Source organism: Lepidochelys kempii, chromosome 22 (genome assembly GCF_965140285.1).
Source record: "Lepidochelys kempii isolate rLepKem1 chromosome 22, rLepKem1.hap1, whole genome shotgun sequence".
NCBI lineage: Eukaryota > Metazoa > Chordata > Testudines > Cheloniidae > Lepidochelys > Lepidochelys kempii.
In genome coordinates, this window is record NC_136401.1 from 22,881,962 (window position 1) to 22,904,780 (window position 22,819).

The window sequence follows — 22,819 nt, forward strand, 5'->3', positions numbered from 1 at the left end:
CTCTAAGGCAGCCCACGTGGTTCTGGTTTCCTGTTTCTGGGTAGAGAAGGTTTGCTCCCTTGCTGCAGTATGAGGCAGCCTGGGGAAGCTTTGCACTGAGGTTCTCCCTAGTAACGCATCCTGCTGGGCACAGTGGCAGAGAGAAGCTTCTAGATCTCAGCCCCCACTTTACCTTTCGACTCTGTTTTGTGTCACCTGGGATGAAGAGTCCCAGGAGAAGAGAGTATGGAGAGGGGATAAGGAGCAGAGATAGCACCAGGGAAGAGAGCCTACTCCATGGCACCAGAGCCCCCATTAGTGATGGAAATCCTGAACCTAGCCCATGTGCCCCCATAGATGCAGAGACTAAACAGCCCAAAAAGGCCAGATTCCCCTCTCATGGCTTGTATTATTCCCAAGGACCTTAAAACCCTGAGTACAAGTATAGCTGCCCTCCATTTACAGATGGGAAGACTTGGCCAAGGCCACACGGTGGACTCCATAGTAAAACCTGAAATGAAACCCAGGAGTCTGGACTCCCAGACCCATTTCCCAATCACTGATTGTGTGGTCTCCCTCAGCTTGTTTCCACTGCTGTTCATATCAAACAATTCCTGGTCTTTTCCTAGGGCAGATGGAGGCATCAGCAAGTATCAGGGCAGGTGTGGATTCTCAATATAAAGTTAATTATATGCAAAATTAAATTGGGGCTTGTGATTCCTAGCAAGTTGCCAGGGTACCTTTGGGGTCAGGGGCAAAGCATGGGCTCCCCCTGCTCTGAGCTATGATCCCAATCTCTCTCCTCCTCAGACCTCGACTCAAGAGACATATATTTGGAACTAGCCTTGTGAACTGAAGTGTTCCCACTGATATAAGACCAAGACGCAAAACAGAGTTTGGACAACCATAATTCTGCTGTGGGAGCAGGGCAGGGCCATGGTCATATCCATCTGACCCTCATGTTGGGACGGATGAAAAACAAGACTTTGAGCTGAATGCTGAGTTTAACAAGTCAGATACCATAGCCAGCTGATGCGCGCGTGAGGAGGCAAAGGCCTGTTGTCCATAAAGTGATGGAAGGGTAGAAGAAACAATAAGAGCAACAGGCACCTCCAGATCATTTTCCAGGTGTGTTTATTAGCTTAATTCTTCTTCCACTTTATACAAGAAGGAAAATACGAGTCACTGAGTGCCCTGACAACAGTCACAAATACAGCTACAAATAGCAACTACAGACCCAGCCATCCCACTGGGCCCCAGCCAACAACGGCCTTAGGTTGCAAACCTAAGCAGCAAGAGGTGGAAATTCCCTAGACAGGGGGAGGGCTGATATTACCCCTGCCACCACTTCCTGCTGCTTCCAAGCAACCAATCATCACTGCAGCCCTACCCAATTTGAACCTCAGCCCACCTTCATCCACGCCCCAATCACAGCCAGATACCACATAAGGCAACTTACTGTTCCAGCTGGTTTTGGTGAGATGGATACAGAGTGCAGTATAGACGCTGCAGTGTCACAACAACACCTTCCAGGACCTGCAAACACATGAGAGGGGCAAGTATTCTCCCCTTTGACAGATGGGGAAACTGGTGCACAGAGAGGGCTCATAGCAAGGTAGTGACAGCCCGCAAGAGAACCCAGAAGTCCCAGAGTAGATTTGTTCAAATGTGGTTGAGGCTTTCTGAAATTAATCTAAAAATTGTGCTACTGCAACTTTAGATTAAAATTTCTAATAAACTGAATGATTTATGCTGGGATTTTAAATGCCACAGCTCACAGGGGCTTTTATTTTAATTTTACAAAACTGGCTAAACAAAATATTGAAACTTAAGATCCTGACCCTGCAAACATTTAAGTAGAAACTACTCTGAGGAAGAGTCCCAGTGACTGTCATGCGTAAGCATTAGCAGCAATCAAGAGCTAAAATTTTATTTTTATTAGAGACTTCTCTTAGTGGCATAAAATCTTTGTTACTTCAAAACAAAACAGCTTCAGTGTTATCAAAGAAAAGTTTGGACTTTCAATACATTAACAAAATGATTGTGACTTTTCTTATACACAGGCCCAAATTTTCAAAAATTGGTTTCTAACTCCATATTTAGGTACCTACGGTACCTTGAGATTTTCAAAAGCACCTGAAGTGACATAGGAGCTCCCATTGATGTTAGCACGCAAATGCCGATGGAGGAGCAAAGCCTGGTCAAAGCACTGCCACTTTACTGACTTGTGGAAGTTCAATACATCAGAAAGTGTTATCAGCTGTAAATATAGCACAAGCTATTTGCTTATCTGTTTTGCATTTGAGTTTGTGTTGTTCTCACAGCAAGGATGCTAATGAAAGGCCTGGACTTATCTTTTTCAGCATAAAAAAGAATTTTAAATATGAAACTTATTAGTAGAAAAAAAATGCTGTGTAAAAACTGAAACTCTTCTAACAATTAGGAAACTAAGAAATAAGTACAAAACATCCACTTCAGCAATTTAAGACTATAAAATGGGAAGCCACTGCTGGCATCATGCAAATAAAAAAATCTGCTGAAATTTTTAGTTTGTTTGTTTGAAAGCATGATATTTGTCAACCTGGAGAAGTCTCAACTCCCAGTCTCCAGGGCAGTTACTGACACTGTAGCACACAGATACAGCCATTTGAAACCACATGGTCTGTATGTTCTTGAGACCTGGGGTACACACGCCAACAGCCATTTCATGCCCAACCACCCCAATGCTGTGCCATCCCACCAAGGCTTCCATTCTGGAAGAAGTCTGGTGGCTCACAGCCCTAGCAGCTCTCTTCACACGTTCAGTGGTAGCTGCCCAAGGAGTGAAAGCTAGAAGCAGGCCAATGTGGGGGAAAGTGAGGAGTTTGCTCTTTTCTGTAAACCCAGCAGCAACCAACTCAGGTGGCAGATTTTGTTCTATAAGTAACAGACAATGAGAGAGTCATTTAAACCCCTCCAAGGCCTTTTCTACAACAGGCCCTGTAGAACAGGGTTCAGAATTTGGTTATGTACACAGTGGAGGTCATCAGTCTTGGATTTTTGGTGGTGCAGAGGGAGGATTTCTCCATGAAGACCAGGATACAGACTAACCCATCCTTTTCCTGGCCAAAAACCAACTCCTGTGCACCATGTTCAAGGGAATCCTGAAACCAGCAGAGCCCTAGTGAACACAGCTCTGCCCAAGAGAGCAGATAGGGTCCGTCTCCGACTCTGGGCTTTAATGGAGGTCATTTAGACTGCGCTTCCAGAGACTGCCAGAAGCCAACATGGCATGCAAAAAAAAACCCCAAAAAACCAAAGACACAAAAAACCCAACCCTGACTGTATGTACTTGCATCCAGAAACTTCCCCCCGCCCACGTGTTCACATACACAGAGTACCCTCAAACACACCTCCAGTTCTGTGCTTTATAGCAAAGCACCTACATTGCCGAGAGAATGGCTGCTTCCCTCATTTTTCAGACCCAAACTTTTCCACTCCCCCGCTATCAGCCCTGTCACTCTGATGTGAAGATAACCCAGTACAGACTCAATATTCCTTCACCAAGTGGCACTGAAAGGTACTGAGCCTCAGCCCAAACCCGGGCATGACCTGAGAGTCACTTGGGCCTTAGTTCTGGAAGTGCAGACATCAACAGGGGCTACAGGTACTTAGCTGCCCCTAGAATCAGGCCCCAGACCATGTTAGTTCTGATGTAAAATGGTACATTGCAGAATAACAAACACGTCACATCCCAGGAGCACCTGGGACCCCGTGCTGCTCCCATCCCACCCTGCTATTCCCCTGAAACCAGACACCAGTGGCAGCTGCAAGTTTGAAGGGGGAGGTCCAGTGCTGGTTCTCAGCGAGGAAACATTGAGATGGCTGGATTCATACTCTGCAGCTGGGGGAGGGAGGGGCGATTTGAGAGCACCCAGTCTCCAAGCTTTAGCCCAATAAAATCCAGATTCCACCCATAAAATCTGTTAGAGAAAGTGGGAGGCTGTTGCTCACTTCCCAGGTTGGGGAGGGGAGGTGGCCCATCACTCACTGCCCTGGGGAGATATACCCTCCAGTCCCTGTGCAGCTGAAAGAGGAAGGAATGGGGCACAATTCTGGTGCCTGCTCCCCACTCCTCAACTTGCTTTGGGGGCTGCCAGGCTTGCTGAAGCTGCCACATCAAATAGCCACCCAGAGCAACGCTCCTGACACGAATAACAAACAAAGCCCTCAGAGCGGGACCAACACAAGACTTCATCCACCCAGGGCAATGCACTGCCCACATCTGATGCTCATTCACTCTGACCGGCAACAGCTGATACCTACAGATCATGCAGAAACACCTCTTCACCCAGAGAAGGGGCTGTGCATCTCCCCAGGCAGCTGCATTTTTATAAATTCCACCCCATCCCCTCCCTACAGATCCCTATGGGCCATGAGAAAGGAACCGGCGACACCATGAATGCACACAAGGTAGAAGCTGCATGTCAGGCCGCTACACAGCGAGGGTAGGAGCCTGATCACAAGGCATGGACACGTGGGCAACCCCCTGCCCAGACACTCTGGCCATGCTAAATCCTAGTCCAAAGGGCCCCTCACAGAGGAGTGGGTGAGTTCACAAGGTCTGCCTCCTTAACAAGAGACTTTCAACTCCAGGCTGCCACCTCCAACCCAGCCCACCACAACACCAATGTGACCAGCCGGCAGCTGTTGAATGATTACCTATAAGCAAACTGGTGGCTTCCAGGAGATAGTGACCATGCCACAACTGATCGCTTGCTGGCAGTCTCAACAGAGGTCCCAGAGAGTCTGCATTCCCCTTTCATTCTAGTTGAGACCACTCCATAACAAGGGGACAAGGACAACACAGGGCAGCCTGATCTGTGCATGTTCTGAGAATAGAGAGGATGTCAGTCTCCAGAGATAGTATTCTGGTACCTTTCACCACCAGTGCACTCAGACATGCTCTATCCTAATCACCCCCGGGTTCTGGAGTGACTTTGAGCCACCTGGGGAGCAGATTCAATCTGTGAACAGACCAGGCTCCTGGACTTCCTTGCGTCAAGAAGGGCCGTGCTGCTCCTAACCCCTTTCTCCCCATGAGATTATTGCCTGGCACTATGTCACTAATGCATTCTGGGGAGGGGCTGTCTAATTGACTCTGCAGGGTGGGGCCTCTGGATGCTGCCACAGTAGAAATAATAAAACTCTGGTTTTTATATTTCATTTAAACACATAATTAGCAAAGATTAAATGACTAGTAACTATCCTGGCAGCCAGTAGCAGAGTTCCCCATTGTCTGTGTGAGGAGCATTTGGACAAGTTCACGCATCAATGCAAAATTATCCACCCATATGTGGCTCCCAATTCCTAGCACCTGAGACTTTCCTCCCCTCTCCTTCCCTCCCACTGAGTCAGCAGTATGCCAGCTGGGGGCAAACTTTCACTGTTCCTTCCAGCTCTGCTAAGCACACAGCAACAGATGACAGGTGGTTTGTGCGCTGCAGGGGACAAGGGGAGCTGTTGGGCCTGTCCCCACAGAACTATTTCCCACTAGAAAGCCAGAGGCTCAGGTACACAGGGGCTCAGTATTTCATGAAATCCAGGCTGGTGGCCTGGTCCCACGCCACTATCATTCACACTCCTGCCTCCCCAGGGCCTGTCACTGCTTAGTGGGTACTTCCTGTTCCCACTGCACAAGTCTCTGAAATCTCCTTTGCTCCACCATGTTCCCCACCCCCATGGCCCTTTACAGGTCTTACCCCATATTGTACACAGCTCTGAAAGGGTGCAGCCATGACAGTTTCACTCTACCATGCACCAATCACTAGCATCCCCACTCCAATGCACATTGGTTGAGGGGGGCAGCGGGTTACGGCCATAAGTGCTATACAAAATCCTTCCTGTCTTCTTTTCCAAGCCTCCCATCCCCCACTCAACTGGGACCCCCTCATAAAAATAAGAAGAGACAGACGTTACTGGCATTTCCTTTCTCTGAAAAGGCTGTAAAATTTTCCGAGCGCAGCCAGAGCCAGAGTGAAGTTTGTCAGGAGCTCAGCTCATTAAGCGGCTGCTCCGGGAGCCCCGCGGGAGGTGCAGGCTGCATAATTCAAAACAGCTTGGACCCTGGAAAAGAAAATAGAAACCAGGCCCCAAGAATGCAGGGAGGTTCTCTCAGGCACCAAAAATGGGGAGGAGGTTCTGAGCTCTAAGTGTAACCCACCCTGCTCTGGGAGCACACCCCTCCGTGGGGCTCTGGAAGAGCCTTGGCCCCATCAGAAGTGCAGTGGCCAGCCTGAGAGGACCTGGCACCAGGCAGAGGAAATTCCAAGCCTGTTGCTTCTGGCAGCCAAGCTGGGCCCTGGCTTGGTCCTCGGCAGCCTGGAAACTAGCTACTCAGCAATTTTCTTGCCATCCAGAGGGCTCATTCTAAACCACAGCTTCACCCCTCTCAAAAACATCACAGCCCGAGAGGCAGAGAGTTCTGGAGGCAAAACTTATTTTTTGAACAACCACCAGCACCGAGCTGGCCCCCAAGCTGTCCTCAGTGACAGTTCTGGAGTTCGGAGCTGCTGCCCTGTTTATGTCCAAGGGACAGGGGGGGCAGAAGAAACTTGCTCAATCCAGCCCTGTTTCTCTCCCCAGTTTCTCTCTCTCCTTGCCAGGGAGAAGTTCAAACATGGCTGTGCAGACACTGGACACAAGCAGCTTTCAGCTCAGTCTAACCACCCATGCTTGAGCCTAAGCTGTGGCCAGACTAGCTCCACTTATGTCTCATCTGACCCAATCTCCACTCGGGACCAATGCAGGATGGTCTCCTACCAAGGGAAGGAATGAAGGCAGCTACACTACAGGGCATTACACTGTTCATGTCAGAAAGTCAACTGGAGTTTCATCCCCTGGCTCCTAGCCATTCTCCCTTGGAGCACCCCAAACAATTCCTCCCCATCCCAGCCAGTTATGCTCTCAGAACACTCAGACATTTGGGTCTCCCAAAGCCTCAAACTATGCATATTTAGTGCCCTGCCTAGTCCAAGTTCAAAATCCCAAGCCCACTAATGACAAGAGCCTCACATTATATCATCCCTAAGGAGCCTAGAACACTTCAGTACCCAACTGCATGAGGCAGAGATCACTTAACCCACTATTGAAATGCAGCCATCTCTGGCATGGACTATGACAGCTGTTTACCATTGCATAAAAACACCACACAATCATTTAGGTCAGAAAGAGAAGGAGATCATTGTATCCACTGAGCAAGTTAAACCAGTATTTGCTTTTAAAGAAGACTGAAATGCTCAGTCAAGTCTTTATCTGTATGATGTGCTGATTGACACAGGCCTGGCAGGGCAGTTATCACTCCTGGATATAAGTGAGGTGGGGGAATCCACCACATGGGCATCTACCACAGCCAGGACAGGCCACATACATCGTGACTGCGGGCAGTGCAGCCTCCATTGGCTTCAGTGGAGTTACACCCCTTTACAAAAGGACTGAATTTGGCTCTAGGGGTTGAAGCTTGATAGATCAGGAAGATTCTAGAGGAAACATCATGTCGCTGGCAGGTTGGGATGAGTTATATTGACAGGGGTAGTGTGGGGGAAACTTGCCCTGCCTCTGCCCAGGCTGCTCCTGCTCTGCACGGATAGAGAAGACACCAATCTCTAAGACTGGGTTTGGAGCCTTTCACTGGTGTTATGTTCACATGAGAAAGCACCAAAAATGCAATGACTGGACCTGTGGGTGAAGTCAGCAGGAACTCAACACAGATATGAGGATGGCGCTCAGTTGACAAGCTTGCCAACATTCAGATCCACAAACACCATGCTCTGGGGCAAAGTCCAGCCACTCAGCTTCCTCCCCCAAACAAGGATGCAGCCTTATTTGGAGACAGGGATTGGCATTTTGCTGGAGCATGCCCAGCCCTCTCTGCAGCAGGAGAATGCAGTGCAACAAACACTCTCTTGTGTCTTTGGCTCCATGGACAACAAATGTAACATGAAGAAATCACATAGGCACAGGGAGGTCCAAATCACTGCTTACTAACTATACACAACATGCAGGTCCTAGCCACACACACATACTGCTTCCCTGACAGGGTGCTAAACACAGAGCACCATGAGAAGGCTCACAAACTATTTCAAGTTTCAGAGTAACAGCCGTGTTAGTCTGTATTCGCAAAAAGAAAAGGAGTACTTGGGGCATCTTAGAGACTAACCAATTTATTTGAGCATGAGCTTTCGTGAGCTAATTAGTTAGTCTCAACTATTTCAAGACATACTACCCAATTCTTACACATGGCAAACCACTTATCAAGCAAAGCCATTCGCTGGGATGCTTTGAACACACCTAGGTATTTGGATCCCAGAATCCACGGTTATTAAGCCTAAATGAACAGAACACCCTGCTGCACCAGTACTCCTGGTGAGCTCTTCAGTCAGGATCTCGTATTTCCCTTCCTTACCAAAGGCACTGCGATCCCCTGAGCCAAAGTAGCCAAGTCCCTGCCTGCCGCATATGGGATGTGGAAACCTCTGCATACACCCTGGGGAGAACTGAAAGCTTTTTGCTGCCAATAGGGAACACAGTTAATGAGCACTCCCTTGCAGCAGCACCACAGCTGGTTTTGCAGACCAAGGTCCACACTGCACACAGCAGGACTCCAGCCCTCAAGGGCAGAGATCTGCCAGACGGCCTCACAGCAACTGCGACATTTCCCAAAAGAAATCATTGGGCTGAAACACTCAGAGAGCTGGCAATGAGACCCCTACTCTACCCCTGGTTACAAGTGGCTATTTCAGACCCTGAGGGACATATAGGAAGGAAAGTGGGTGGGAAGCAGCACTGCAGAGAAATCAGGAGCTAGGACTCCTAAGGCCTATCCCCAACTTTACCACTTACTCTATGGCCTTGGCGATGTCATTTCCTCTCTTCTTGCCTCAGTTTCCCATCTGTAAAACAGAGACTACCCTTGCCTACTTCTGTAGCTTACTCAAGATTCTCTGCTGGATCATGACAATGCCGAATGTTAACACTGCCAGTCTCTGGAAGCCCAGTAACATAGGAAGCTACAGTGTACTCACACAAACCCAAGCAAAACCTGGCATTTCCTTTGCTTACATTTTAAGGAGCATAAAGTCTGTAAACATTCAATATTTTGTGCAGCAGCTTTATACAAACTATGTCTTCAAGACACTTCCCAGCTAATTCCTCTCCCTCTGTTTCATTATTTAAAGAGGCAGAGGCAAGTAAGAGGACAGGTTTTCAGCTGAGCTGTAAGAGAGCAACTCCGCATGGGTTGTTTCAGACAGAAGGAGATACAGAGGAGAAGGCTCTTGCACTAGTAGTAGCAAGGGACAGAGAGACAGGAGTAACAAGGTTAAAAACAAAAACACCCCAACAAGCACCTTTGAGAGTTGGGAGACAGCAGAAAGGCGCATATGTTCTGCTGGGCTCTGCTTGCTCCTCAGCAGCCAAGTGCTGTGACCTCCCACACTCCTCAGGCCAAGGGAAGACCAGCAGGCAGAGGCAGAACAAGGAGCACTCTGTGGTTTCACTTGGTATTTCAGGCCATCTCTCACACAGGAGGAGTTTGGCTCCACTTTCCAAGTCTCGCCCTCTCTCTGGCACAGGACGCCAACCTGGCTCTTGGCCCAGGGTTCGGCTCCAGTGAAGCTTCTCATCAACCAGGGAGACACCCCGTCCCCAGGTACAAAATGCAGCCAATTCCTGGAGCTGCTTATCACCTTGGGGAGCATCAGCCACAGCCCCAGAGCCGAAAACCCAAGAGGAGGCTCCTCATTGCCCCCTAACTTTCAGGAATGCATACTGGGGTTCAAGACACCTTGGTGATTAGGAGGTCTTGACTCTATTTCTGCTCTGAGAGGAAGTGGGATCTAGCAGTAAGAGCCAGGGAGCCCCAACTCCTGGGTTCTATCCCCCGTTCTGGGAGGCCGTGAGAGTTAGGGGGAGGAGCTGGGGATTGAGCTGAGGCTCTTGTGTTCTGATCCCTGCTCTGTCGCTGACTCTGTGTGAGCCTGAATAATCTCTCTCTACTCTCAGTACTTCTGATTTTCCCACCTGGAAGACTGAGGGAGCACGGCTGCTCCCTTCCCAGGGGTGCTGGGAGGATTCAGGTTTATGAAGTACTTGGAGCTCCACAACTGAGAGGTGCTTCCGAAGAACTGAGTGTTGTTATTGTTCAGCATGAAGACAAGCAGGTCCCAGCACTGTCTTCTGGAACCTCATATACTGAGGAACAGACTCACTTCTCCCAGCCCTGATAGATTTAGCATGGAGCAGATCCCATGGCCCAGACAGAGGCCTGAGCATCTCAGAGACTGCAGAAGGAAAGAAGCCAGATGGAGCCGAACAGCCAGGGCTGAGATGTCTGTCCCCAGGGAAGTGTGTGTGTGTGTGGGGGGGGGTGTTAGAGGAAGGGAATGAGCCACAGGAGGGACTAACAGTTCCTAACAGACAGAGCCCCATCCCTACCACAGAGATCCTGCTCAGACTTTTATAGCTACAGCCAATACCACTGCCTCCTGGGCATGGCTACCACGTCTCATTGCTCACAAGTACCAGTGCTGCAGGATGCATGGGCCATTCTCACTGTGTGCCACCCCAAACCACCCCCCCTCACAGGTCCTCCCCACTCTGCTCCCATTCAACAGCAGCAGAACCAGAGTTGCTGGAACCACAGCCTGGCCTGCCCTCCCACTCTGCCAGGAAGGGCAGAGGGGAGCAGATTCCCCAAGAGAACACCCTTCCCCTCCAACAGCAGGCCTGATACAGAGGGAGGCAGTCTCCCCAATTTACAGCACCCTGGATGGTTCCATTGGATTTGTGCGTGTGGGGGGGTAAATCAGGGCTCAGGGAGGAGCCATTCAATTATCCACATCAAGACCCTAACAGCTGAGGAGGAAAAGCCCCCCCACCCCCCTCCAGAAGGAGGCAACAGCTAAGTATATCAAGGAGGCACCCCGTCGCCCACCACTCACAGTCTGAGAAGCCTCAACAGACTTTCACACCTCCAGTGACCAGCTCCTTGCTGTGAAAAGAATGGGATGTCACTTCCTCCCTGCTCTACACAGGACTCACTTGTCTCTCCTCTGCCTTGCTTCCTTGTAATTGACACTAGCACTGAAGAACCCCACTGGCCATGGCTGTGGCCCCTTCCCAAAGGAGTCTCCAATGTTGGCCTCTCCCAGCAGGGCCTGCTGTAGGGAGCAGGGCGGGAGTACTGGCTGGGGGGACTCTCATAACTACTCAAGTCCCAAGGGTGTTTCACAGCCCACATCATAACCCAGGCACCAGCACATACGTGGCAGGTCTCAACAATGCTCTACTCCCACCCATACAAAGTAGGGAGCTGGATGCCAAGCAGAGGGGGAGCAGGGAGCCCTACTTGGACCTGGTGGGAAGATGGAATCTCACTATCCTGATCTCTGGGAATCGGCACAGGTCTTGGTTAGTCATGACAAAGCCTGGCTGGCATTGCACAAGCTCCCTTCTCCTTCTGCACTGGAGAACAGAATGCCTGCTGCACTCACAGACACAACCCTGCTTTCCAAGGAAGTTGGATACGTGCACGGTTCCTGGCAATCCGCCCCTTGATTACGTGGCTCCCCCTTAAATCAAAAGCAGGTGCCAGTGACATTAACTGCTTCCTCTGCGCCAACTCCTGACACGGAATAGCCCTGCAGCAGTACAGGCTCCACAAGGAGGTGACCCCAGATAGAGGTAATTCAGTACCCAAACCCACAATTGGTAACTGGGTCTGACAGAGGACAGGAAAGAAATGGATATCCACGGGAGCTGCCTGGTGCCAAGCAGGTGTCCTGGAGATTGTCCTGTGGAAACATACCATCTGGGAGAGAGTCTCCAACAAGGCCCATGTGACTTGGCCAGCTCTGGTTCACAAGGGAAGGCAGGGCAAGGACAATAGAGATCAGAACAGAGACTGACACCCTGCCCTCCTCCAGCATTTCTCAGACAGGAACGCAAGGCATTTTACATGCACAACTCCCTAGGAGGTATACACAGATGGAAAACTGAGGCACCCAGAGCAGGAATGACCTGTCCAAGGGTCACACCAGCACCTCATAGATGGATTCAATTCTTGGTTCTAGGAATCCTGATTTTCAGCCTTCCCTGCTTCCCCCCTCCTCATCCCCAGCCCACACCAATAGATCTTATGGTTACTATCAGAAATGGAGAAGGAAAAGCATCAGCCAAACTCCTAGGTTCTTTACTCTGAGATGTGTGTGAACCAGTGACTTCTGGGGTCATTTTTAACCACAGATTCACAAGTTCAACCCTGTGGAGAAGTGAGACACAAACAGCTCACAGAACTTGCACTGAACAGTCAGCACCTTCCACAGGAGGGAAAGAAATCAGGTTGTAGTAGGATGAAAACTGGTGGGGACCAAGGCCTAGTCTATGCCAGAAAAGAGTGTGTTTGCCAGTATAGCTTACCCCACTTTCCCAAACAAACTAAGCTATATCTGCAAAAGCATATCTCCCCCATCACTGCATCTATACTAGAGCTTTTGCTGGTATAAAAATGTCTTTAACCCCCCACCACACACACTCCTAACAGAGATTACTATCCCAGCAACAGCTTTAATTACAGACCTGTCTTGAGTCTCTACCCCTGCAAGGGCAGGGTCCAGCACCTTGGGGAGAGGATGCAGTGGCTGATATAACTCTGGGTCTTTGCCAGACCACCACCACCATGTGGAAAACCACAGCTGTAGGGCAACCTCCAGGGTCCTGTTCAGTTGAAACTGGGGGCTGTGGGTATTTCTGGGCAGACATCCAAGGTGACCAACATGGCCATCTTATGCCATCACGGCTCTGTGATCTTAGAATTACCTGAACAAAGGAGTGGGAGAATGGATGAGCAAAGCCACACATGGTCCCCACAGCATGTGGGATGGGTAGAAAATGAGCCCCAACTTGTGCCAAACTGGAAAATGTTTTTACAGAAGAGCAACAGTGACAGTGAAGGGTCTGGAAATGGTTAGTCATCAGCAAAGAGCCAAAGAGAGCTATGTTTTTCTGCCCTGGCCACCAGATGACTGGTAGTGGAATACAATTGCTGCCCACAAGGCTGTGATTCTTGGACAGGTCCAAGAGCACAAGCAAAGGAGGGGAAGATTCTGTCAGAAGACTCATTCCATGGAAGAATCATTTCTCTAAGGGACTAGGTGTCCATTACTCAAGACATTCAAAGCTGAAATGGACAGACATCACGGGAATGGAGAGCCGGAAGCCAGTCTGCCTTGCCCACTAGGGATGGGTCCAACCAGTCCCCCACCTGTACAGTTCATTTCTACTTCTAGATCCCCACAAGGACAGCCACTTAGACAGCAAACAAGCAGACAACAGCACAGGGATGGGTAAAGCCTCACTCACCAGAGCAGATGAGCCTGAATCCACCAGCTAAGGCAGCAAAGGGAAACATGTCATGGTATTGGCCATAAGTAAAATACCAGGCACAAGAAATGCTGATGAGACTGGCAGTGACTTGGACTTTGCAGCTGTGGTACCTGACAGGGGAAGATGCATCAGGCCAGGGGGTGGGTGGGTGGGGGTGGGTTAAGCCCAGACAAAATAACTGCAGAAAAATCCCTTGGCCTCCAGGCTGCATGGGCCAGGAATGCAGCTGAGGTACCTTGGTGAGGTAAGGGAGAGCTTTCTGTCTAGGTGAGCAGCAGCTGTGATAAAAGGGGAATAACCCCCTCAGGCCTCCTCACTCAGGAAGTAGAGCTGGAAGGGTGAGAACCCAGGGGTTGCTGGCAGGAAGGTGGACTCCCGGGGGGGAAGAGAAGGCAAAGATCCCTTCCCAGAATACCAAACTTTGAGAAGCTTGTGCAAACTGGGTTGAATTGTTCGCAAAAGAGACAGACAGAGCTGACGAAGTCTTAGAGGTCCCAAACAAGTACAAGTCCACTGCGTGGCCCCAGGCCCAGTCAAGAGTTACTCCAGATTTACACCAGCGGAACCAAAGCAGAGTTTAGCCCCAATGCATTCTATGCAGTCAGCAGCTACACTGAGACAGCATTGCCTAGCTATTAGAGCACAGGACTGCGAGCTACGAACTCGCATAGGTGCTGGAACTAGGCGTGCTGCCGCACTCCCTGGCTTGAAGTGGCTTCCATCATATACAGGGTTTACATTTTGGTTCAATGGCTCTCAGAATCTTCACTATTACAAATTATTCAAGCACCCTCGGTAATGCCTGAGTTTTAATCTCAGCTCTGACACTGCCTTGTGTGATTTTGGGTAAGTCACTTCAAATACTGGGCCTCACTTTCCTCCCCCATCTGTAAAATGGGGCAATAGGACCCATCTTATAGGAGATGAGTTAATAGGTAGAAAGCTTTAAAGTAATATTTTGTGCAATGTGCATGGGGTCCGACTAGATGATGGTCCCTTTTGGGCTTAAAGTCTATGAGTATACATCATTATTAGCCTCCTGGTACAGGGTTAACAAACAAACAAAACAAAACAAAACCTTGGTTTTAAGCCTGTATTCTTTTAAGTATATTTTTGATATTCTTTCAAAAAATCCTCACCCAAAAAAAGATTAAGTTCTGGTTTTGGATTTAGAGAGAACTGAAACATGATTAAGGCACGAAAACTGTGAAAAACATGATAGATTTCTCCTCAGTTCACTATGCAATACAACGAGAGAGGAAGGAGAGGGCATCACAGGATATTTATGTCCAGCAGAAATGGTAGATTAGATGTAAAAAAAAGATTTGTATAGTATTAAGGGTTTGGATGCTCAGTTTTGACAGACTCACCATGTGACCTTGGGCAAACCACTTCCCCTTTCTGTGCCTCAGTTTCATTCTCCCTCACTCTATAAAAGTAGGGAGAACAATGCACACCCGCCTTTGCAAAGAACTTTGCGATTGATGGCATGTCATTATTTCCTGCTTGGTGTGAAGCAGGATTTGGAAAGGGTGGCAAGAAATCAGGGCTGTGTTCACAGGAGACTAGGCCACAGGTCAAGAGTAAGCAGCTAAAACCCTCATATTCCATTCTGCAAAGGCAGCAACGCAGTCCTAGGTGTGCAGTTGTTTGTGCCTTCAGTGTTGGCAATGCTCTGCCTTACGTGCCCAGGACGCAGGTGTAGGACACCACAGCGGAACACCATGTCATGTAGCACTTCCCTAAGGCATACAGACGCTGCATACTACACCACAACAGCATGCCCTGTCATGTAGCATGACTTACATGTACAGAAATGCAGCCCTCTCATGTTTCTACCCCAGCAAGTGGCTGCTAGCACAAAGCAGTGCTGGGGCAACTTCAGCACCTCCTCAACACAAAACAGTGAAGGGCACATTAATGTGGATTTGGATGGGGGAGGGAAGGTTAATGCGGAAGAAAAAAAGGAGTTTTGCTCTTTGCAAACTGACCAGGTATCCTTCCTTCCCAAGTGAGAACAGTGAGCAGACCCTGGTATGATATTCCAGGGAATGGGGAGAGCTTTTCCCTGTTGTCTAGTTCACGGATAAGAGACTGGCCAAAATTGGACCCATTTATCCAGACTCTACCTGAACTTCGATAGTTCCAGATAAAATGGGCCACAGTTCCAAGCCACCCCAGGGTCCAAACTGGCGAAGACTTGTGAAACCCAGATCTGTCCCAGACAGAGCAAGCCAGGTCTGAAGCACATGGGGAAGGCTGGATGCATGGCAGGTAAGCCTGTCACACCTGTAGCAGAGCCATCAATGAGAATACTCTTGGAACTGCTGCCAATGACAGTGCCCTTGCAAAGGGGAAGCACTGCAGCCTAAGAGAATGAGTCTCCAAACATAAAAACTAAGCACCAAGGGCCAAAGAGAATGGAGATGAGGCTTATCATGTGCCCAGAGAAAGGGAGGCACATGTCCCACACATCCCCAAGTCAGAAAACTCTCCATGCAGTGAGGAGGGAACAGGAATATTTAGAAGGCTAGATCCCCTGCATCATTGCTCCAGAGCTGTAGACAAGTGCATATTGCAAACTGAGCAGAAGGGACAGAAATGAGATACTGGGAAAACGACCTAATACATCCAGACTCCTCTGAGGCCAGTGCCCTTTCCACAAGAAGTTCTTGTCACCTCTGTATAGGAACCTCTCAATTCTGCCACCTCTACCCCCTAAAAACAAACAGCCCCATGGGAGTTGTAGTACAATGTCTGATTACTCCTCTGTAAAGCCAGATGCAGGCGCTAATTACTTTGCCATGCTACATTTTTAGACTGGCCTGTGTTCAGTCTCTATGCACAGCAGCCTGCAGCCCACCATGATTTCTGAGCACATGAAAAAAATGAAGAGAAAAGCAAAGACTTCTGCTTGAGCAGCCAGACAAACAAGAGAAAGGAAAAAGACTACAGCTACCAGAAGCCTTTGGGGCCACGCAGCCAACCTTCAGTTGCCAAAGGGCCTGCCTGCTCTCTTCACACTGGCTGTACTTTGATTCAATTCAGTGACTTCTACCCAGTCACTGGATGCCTGTGCTGTCCATCACCCCGTGCCTATTGCCAGCTAGGCTGACTGAAAATGACAGCCATAATCAAAGATCTGGGCTTTGAGGTGATGTTCAAAAGAAACTGTCAATTTCTCACAAAAATAACACACAGACACATAGAATTGTACTCCAAGTCAGCAGCCCAAGCTGAGCTCCCAGAGCAGCCCTGCATACCAACAGGCAGCAGGGGAGGGCACTTACTTCCTCACAAACAAGAACAAAAAAGCAAGACGACCTTTAATTTTAAACTCAAAACAATTAAACATTTGCAACTACAGGTCTTCATTTGCTACCAGGAATCCTAAGCATAAGGCACACCACATTCCTCCCAAATCTAAGAGGAAAACAAAACTGGAGTTTCCCACAAGGGCCCTCCCTTGCAGTCTCCTGGGGAAAATAAAGATTAGGACTCTGACCAATCTTTTAAGAAAAACACCTAGGAAGTCTGCAGCATGGTGGAAAAAATACCCCCCCCCCCCCCGCCCAGCCCCAGACTTATCACTACACCATACAAAATGGACCTGCCTGTAGGACAGTTCTCTCATTTCAAAACACTCAGGCATTGAAAGAAAGTGGTTGGGAAACTACTTACCTTTCTCTTGCTCCGGGTCTCAAGAAAGGCCAGAGGTATTTCCCATAGTGATTCTGTCCTTTTTTTTCTCCTTTGGGCTTTTCAGCAGCTGTCTCCTCGGTGAAGCTTGTTAGAGGGGAGCTGAGGATCTGGAAGCTGCTGGGGGACAGCCATGCAGTCAGGGCTCATGGTCTTCTTCACCAACAGCCTTCCAGCCAGCTGCAGGGGGCTCTGGGGAGTGGATCATGCTCTTTCCACACACACTGGAGTCTCACCTACATGCACAGCACACACACACATTGCAAACACTCTGCCTCTCGCACACACTTTCACTCCTTCAGTTGTTTCACTTTCACTTGAGGACAATTCAGACTCAGTTTCTGGTGGGGGAGGCTGCTGGTTGCCTGATATTTAGCAGCAACTTCCCTCTTGCCACCCTGAAGTTACAGGAACCTTCTCCACAATTTTCTTTTTCCCCACTCTTGATCCTTATTATTGTTTAACTGTCTGTTAGATCCCTCCAGCTAAGAATCTCTGTATTTTTGAGAGGATGCTGTTATAAAGTGGGCAAAGCTCTGTGTATGGAGTGCTCCTTTCTCTCCCTCTTTCTCTTCCTTAGTCTGAATAATCATTTGGAGAAACAGGATCATTCACTTTGCCTTCATACAAGAAGCCAAGCAGTGCCCTGTCAAAATAAAAGCCCCAGTTTGCCTCTTCCACTGATTAACTGCTTCCTAATCTAGGTCTCCTCCTCTGGCCTCCCAGTGGTCTGATTGAGAGGAACACCTTGCAAAAAGAGATGATGGGAAACAATTAACCCCCATTGCTAAATGCCTCACCTGCACTTATGGCCCAGAGAAATAATGGCAGGAGAGGCAAAGTTTTCGAAGGACATTGATGAGGAGCCTTAAAAATATATATATTTTTTTTAAATCAAGGAAACTCTGAAAGAGCAAATCTTACAAAGTTATACACTCAGGACTGGTGCTCTTGCTTGTTCCTAGGAGTAAAAGAAGAGAAATGAGGTTTTTTTTCAAATATGAGGAAAGCTGCCCAAGCTAATGACAGAGGACAGGCAGCCCCCACGTAGGCAAACTTAGCAAATCAGCTAAACATCTGCACCTGAGTCTCCTGCTTGGTTGGCACAGTAATTAAAAGCAGCCCCTAGAGAGCCCAAGCCCCTACCAACTCCTCGCTTGGGAGTGAATTAAACTCTGACAATGAAGAGGGAGGTTCCTTGTTGCTGTTGTGGATCTGACTCACTAATGATCAGATCATATGAAAACTCTCCACAGGATTCGAGTAGAGGGCAGGATCCCTACTTTGGTTAAAAGACCAATCCTGCCACTGACTTTAGTGGAGACTGGGGTACTCAGCACGTCTCAGGATCAGGCCCTAAATCCTTTATTTGCTTTTGAACTGTTGGCTGTGAAAAGCTTAAGTCTTTCCTTTTCTGAGTGTTTTATTACAGTGGGGTCACCAAAATCCTTATTCAGGTCCATCTCCCCACCAAGGCAGAATTGTTCCCGCCTGGTATGAATTCTAGCAGATTGTGGCCTATTCCAGTTTACACATTCACAGTCCTTTCCACATGGCTCATAGGTGTCACCAAATGCCAGCACTTTTCTCAACAAGGAGGAAATGTTCTTGACTTTGATTTTTCAGCAAAGGAAGGTTCTTAAAGGACTGTACCTACTGGGTCATCCAGTGCTCTGGCTCTATGATGCTTTTGGCCTGAGAGATCCTGCTGCTGCATGGAAAGGTACAGCGTTGCTTCACTAAGGGGGCTGTAACTATGCAAACAAGAGTTACATTTCCATGCAGTAGCAGCAAAACAGAAATGTTCAGCCTAAAGCCACTAATTTTAGAATGAGGAAAATGCCAAGAACAAAAGTAAAGTTTCCAGGAGAGAGTGCAGCAGGTGTTATCTCAACAACAGGTACAGCACCTCAGAAGAGAATGGTGGCTGTCTTTGCAGTCTGGGAGAGGTAGCAGAACTGTAAAGGTACAGTACACACAAAACAAAGGCCTCACAGTTTCAAGCTCCATACACTCACTTATGCTATGCTAATACTCATGAACTAGGCTTTGCCATACACCCAAGCAGATGCAGGGTGAGCTGAGTGCTGTACAGTTAATAAGAGGGCTGGGTAATCTGTCTGACCATCCAGCTCCATCATGGGAATTTAGTAAACTCTGTGTGTGTATGGGGGGAGGGGGAGGGAAGTGGCAAATTACTGGCTATTAGAACTAATGGGATTATTGAGTACTTTACCTAAAACTAGCAGGTATGTCAGAAGCTGCTGTTCTGAGCACCCACATCTCCACTGGTCTTTCTCCCTTCAGTATGCGGGAAGATCAGAGAACAACCTAAGAACAGCCATCCTGGGTCCATCTAGCTCAGGTTTCAGAGTAGCAGCCGTGTTAGTCTGTATCTGCAAAAAGAAAAGGAGTACCTGTGGCACCTTAGAGACTAACAAATTTATCTTCCAACAATGGCCAATGCCAGATGTTTCAGGGGGAATAAACAGAACAGGGCAATTATCAAGTGGTCCATCCCCTGTCGTCCAGTCCCAGCTTCTGGCAGTCAACCCTGGTCGTCACTTGCTGCTCAGTTTAAAATCATGCATGATTGCATTGGGAGTTCACACCCTGTAAGGGAATGGCAGAGCCTACATACGAACTATGGTCACGCACCCTTGCAAGTGGCTTTTCAGGCATGTGGCTATGCAAGAAGTGTGTGTGACTCAGGAGTCTGTTTACATACATGCTGTGGTCAATGTTTAGCCAACACCAGTATCACTAACGTTTAGTCTCTATTTTGCACATACATGTTTGTGAACATACACACGTGTGGGAGCGGAGTGTACCTGCGTGCACCCCAGACTATACCCTTGTCACAGCTTCTGTCCTTTAGTCACTAAGCATCTCTGCACCACTAGGGCCTGGCTCCAACACCATTTAATTCAGCTTAACAAATCCCAGACTGATGTCCTGCTAAGTGGCAAGAAGAAGCTTCTCAGCCCAAATTCCAGCCCCCTCTGCTCCATCCTCACCCCAAACTGTCCAGGCTTCATCTCTGAATGAAACTCCACTAAACCGCATATTCAATCCAAATCCCTTACCACTTGCATCTCTCTCCAGAACCCAAGTCTGCTGGTCCTCACTCCCATGAGGAACCCAGGCATTCCACTTTCTTCTTCCTCCTTCCCCTGGGCCCACAACTTCTGCCGAGATTGGTCATTGAGTCTTCACCTCTTCTCATCTGGACAACTCCCAACCACCAACCTGACTGCCTTGAGCCCCTTCCCTTCACGCATGAAGCAGCATCTCCCTTCTCTTGCACCTAGAACTGCGGCCACGCAGCTACCCCCTTCCACTGAAATCACCTTGGCTTCCTGTCCCTTCCAGAAACCAGTATAAAATCCCCCTCCTCACTGGCAGGTCCCTCCATGGGGTTGACCCCCCTCTTCCACTCATCTAACAAGATCTAGGGGAGTGACAGGGTGGGTGAGTCGGACCAACTTTTGTTGGTGAGAGAGACAAGCTTTCAAAGCACACAGAAGTTGACCCAATAAGAGATACTACCTCACGCACCATGTGTCTCTAATATCCTGGGACCAAAATGGCTACAACTACACTGTATACAGGATCTAGTGGAGGTATTTTAGAGTGCCTCTCACCCAAAATCTAAACAGTGCATCCTTGCCCATTTTCCTAATAAGTTCAGGAACAACCCTGCAGGGTTGTCAAGCTGGGACAGTTTGAACAAGGAAGAGTTCAGAAAAGTATAAGTGAGATTTTCCAACATCTAATTGAAAATTGCAGCACCCCGGCACAGAAGGAGTCTCTCTGCAGGCTTGAACCTGGGAGAGGAGACGGTCAGGCTAGCAGCAAAAGGAGCAGAGGAATGGAGGGGGCAAAGGGGCTTAGATACAGTTTGGCATATGCTCAGATGGAAATAACATCTATTTCAAATGCACAATTTCCTTTGGCTGGGTGGCCAGGAATAGAGACTTCCAAGCAGTGGATGGCATGCACCTCAGGAAATGTATTCCAAGTGGGAGCCTGCTGTTGGTAAAGGCATGACAGATACAGCTGAGAAAGGACCAGCTGGCTGCCAGGGCTCTTTGCAGGCCCCCGCTCTGCCTCCTGCAAGCAGAAGGGAGCTGTACAACACGCACACATTAGGCTATTAAACCAGTCCACCCACTTTTGGCTGATGCCAGCAGCATCCTAACCAGGATGTGTCACCTTCCTGTCTGCAGCACACTAACTGTTCAGGGGTGGGTTGGGGAGAGTGGAGAAGGCTGGAGGCAGGGACCACTTGGCAGCCTCTTAAAGCATTGCAAAGCTAAAGGGGATCCAGGGACAAACAACCAATCTCAGCCGATGGGAAGCAGCAGCCCTAATTGGAAATGAAAATACACCATTCCCTCCTGCTCCACGTGCATACATGAGTGGCCACAGCCAGAGAGAGAGACACCCTATATTATTAACCCTCCCATGGCCAGCAGGGAGGAATGTCACAGCAAGAAAGCAAATGTGGCCTCTGGCAAGCAAAGATCCAGGAGTCAGGTCTAGCCTTGCATTTGTTGTGTCAAGGTCTATGATCTTTCAGATCTCACGAGCTAAGCAGGTATGGCCTAGGTCAAAAAATATTTGATAGACCTCAAAGGAATACCCAAGAGCTTCAGGGAGCCGTGCTGGTATCTTAGGTAGACACTGTTCTTTGCTTTCAGTCATACAGAACCAATGTGAAAGCAAGGCACTGGAGCACTGTATTGCAGGGAGCACTGTGGACAGCTTACTTGGGGACACTCCCCACAAAGTCATTGCTACGCTACAGGGAAGTATGTGGGTAACACAGCAGGGCATGCTCTTCCACCAAGTTAGCACTCACCCGTGTCCCAGCCTGATGCTACAGGGTACAGTGTTGCAGGAGGTGCCATCTTTTGTGAAGACGTAGAAGTGCAGCATGCAGTAGCCTTATCCATAGGATTCCTCAGCAACCCTCCCTCTTCCACCACCTGAGAGCAGGCAAGGTGGGCAGCTTTAGAAGGGGAGACAGCACTCCCTCTGAGATCCCCAGTAGGAATTAGCAATGAATGGTGGCCCAAGCACACTCTAAAGTCTCAGAAACCAGAAAGCAAATAAAATGACCCTCAACTTTTTCAGATCGTAAATCTTGTGATTTTTTTTTTTTTTTTGGCAGCCTGACATGATTTTTGGAGGCTTGGGGCTAAGAACAGTGAGTGGCATGATTGTTTTCTGACCTGGCAGGGGTTGGGAGGCTCATGTGTGCAAAGCACTCTGAGCTGCAGGCTCTCTCTGTCCCCCAGCCTGCACTGGGACAGACCTGGCACTCTGCCGACTGACTCACAGGAACTGCAGCTGAGGGTTTGTGCACCACTGCCCCCTTGTGGAGTGTGCCTAAACTGCTGATTCCCAACAGCTCTCTCTGCTTGGCTGAAGAGGTGCCAGGCAGGCAGTCGGAATGTCATTGCCTCTACTTGAGGAAACATCTTTCCCTGCCTGAAGTGTGCGTCAGTCACACAGGTAACCTCAAGTCCTACATGTCACAGGTTAGCGAATCGAATCTGCTAAGGAAAGAGTGGAAACAAGGGCAATGTTGCCTTCCCAGTAGGCTTTGCACATACATGCTGAAACTAGGGGTGCTGCCACATCCCCTGGCTTGAAGTGGTTTCCATTATATACAGGGTTTACAGGTTGGTTCAATGGCTCTCAGCACCCCCAC

The 22,819-nt window shown here is 48.8% G+C and overlaps 1 protein-coding gene across 4 annotated transcripts in view; it reads right to left on the reverse strand.

Moving 5' to 3' along the window:
• BCL9L (BCL9 like) overlaps positions 1-17,993 on the reverse strand; it is a 91,406-nt gene extending 73,413 nt beyond the window's left edge. For all 4 annotated transcript variants that reach the window (XM_073320639.2, XM_073320636.2, XM_073320635.2 and 1 more), the window contains exon 1: positions 17,083-17,993. The gene's annotated coding sequence lies outside the window, so the exon portion shown is untranslated. The remainder of the gene's footprint in view (positions 1-17,082) is intronic.
• Positions 17,994-22,819: the final 4,826 nt, after the last annotated feature.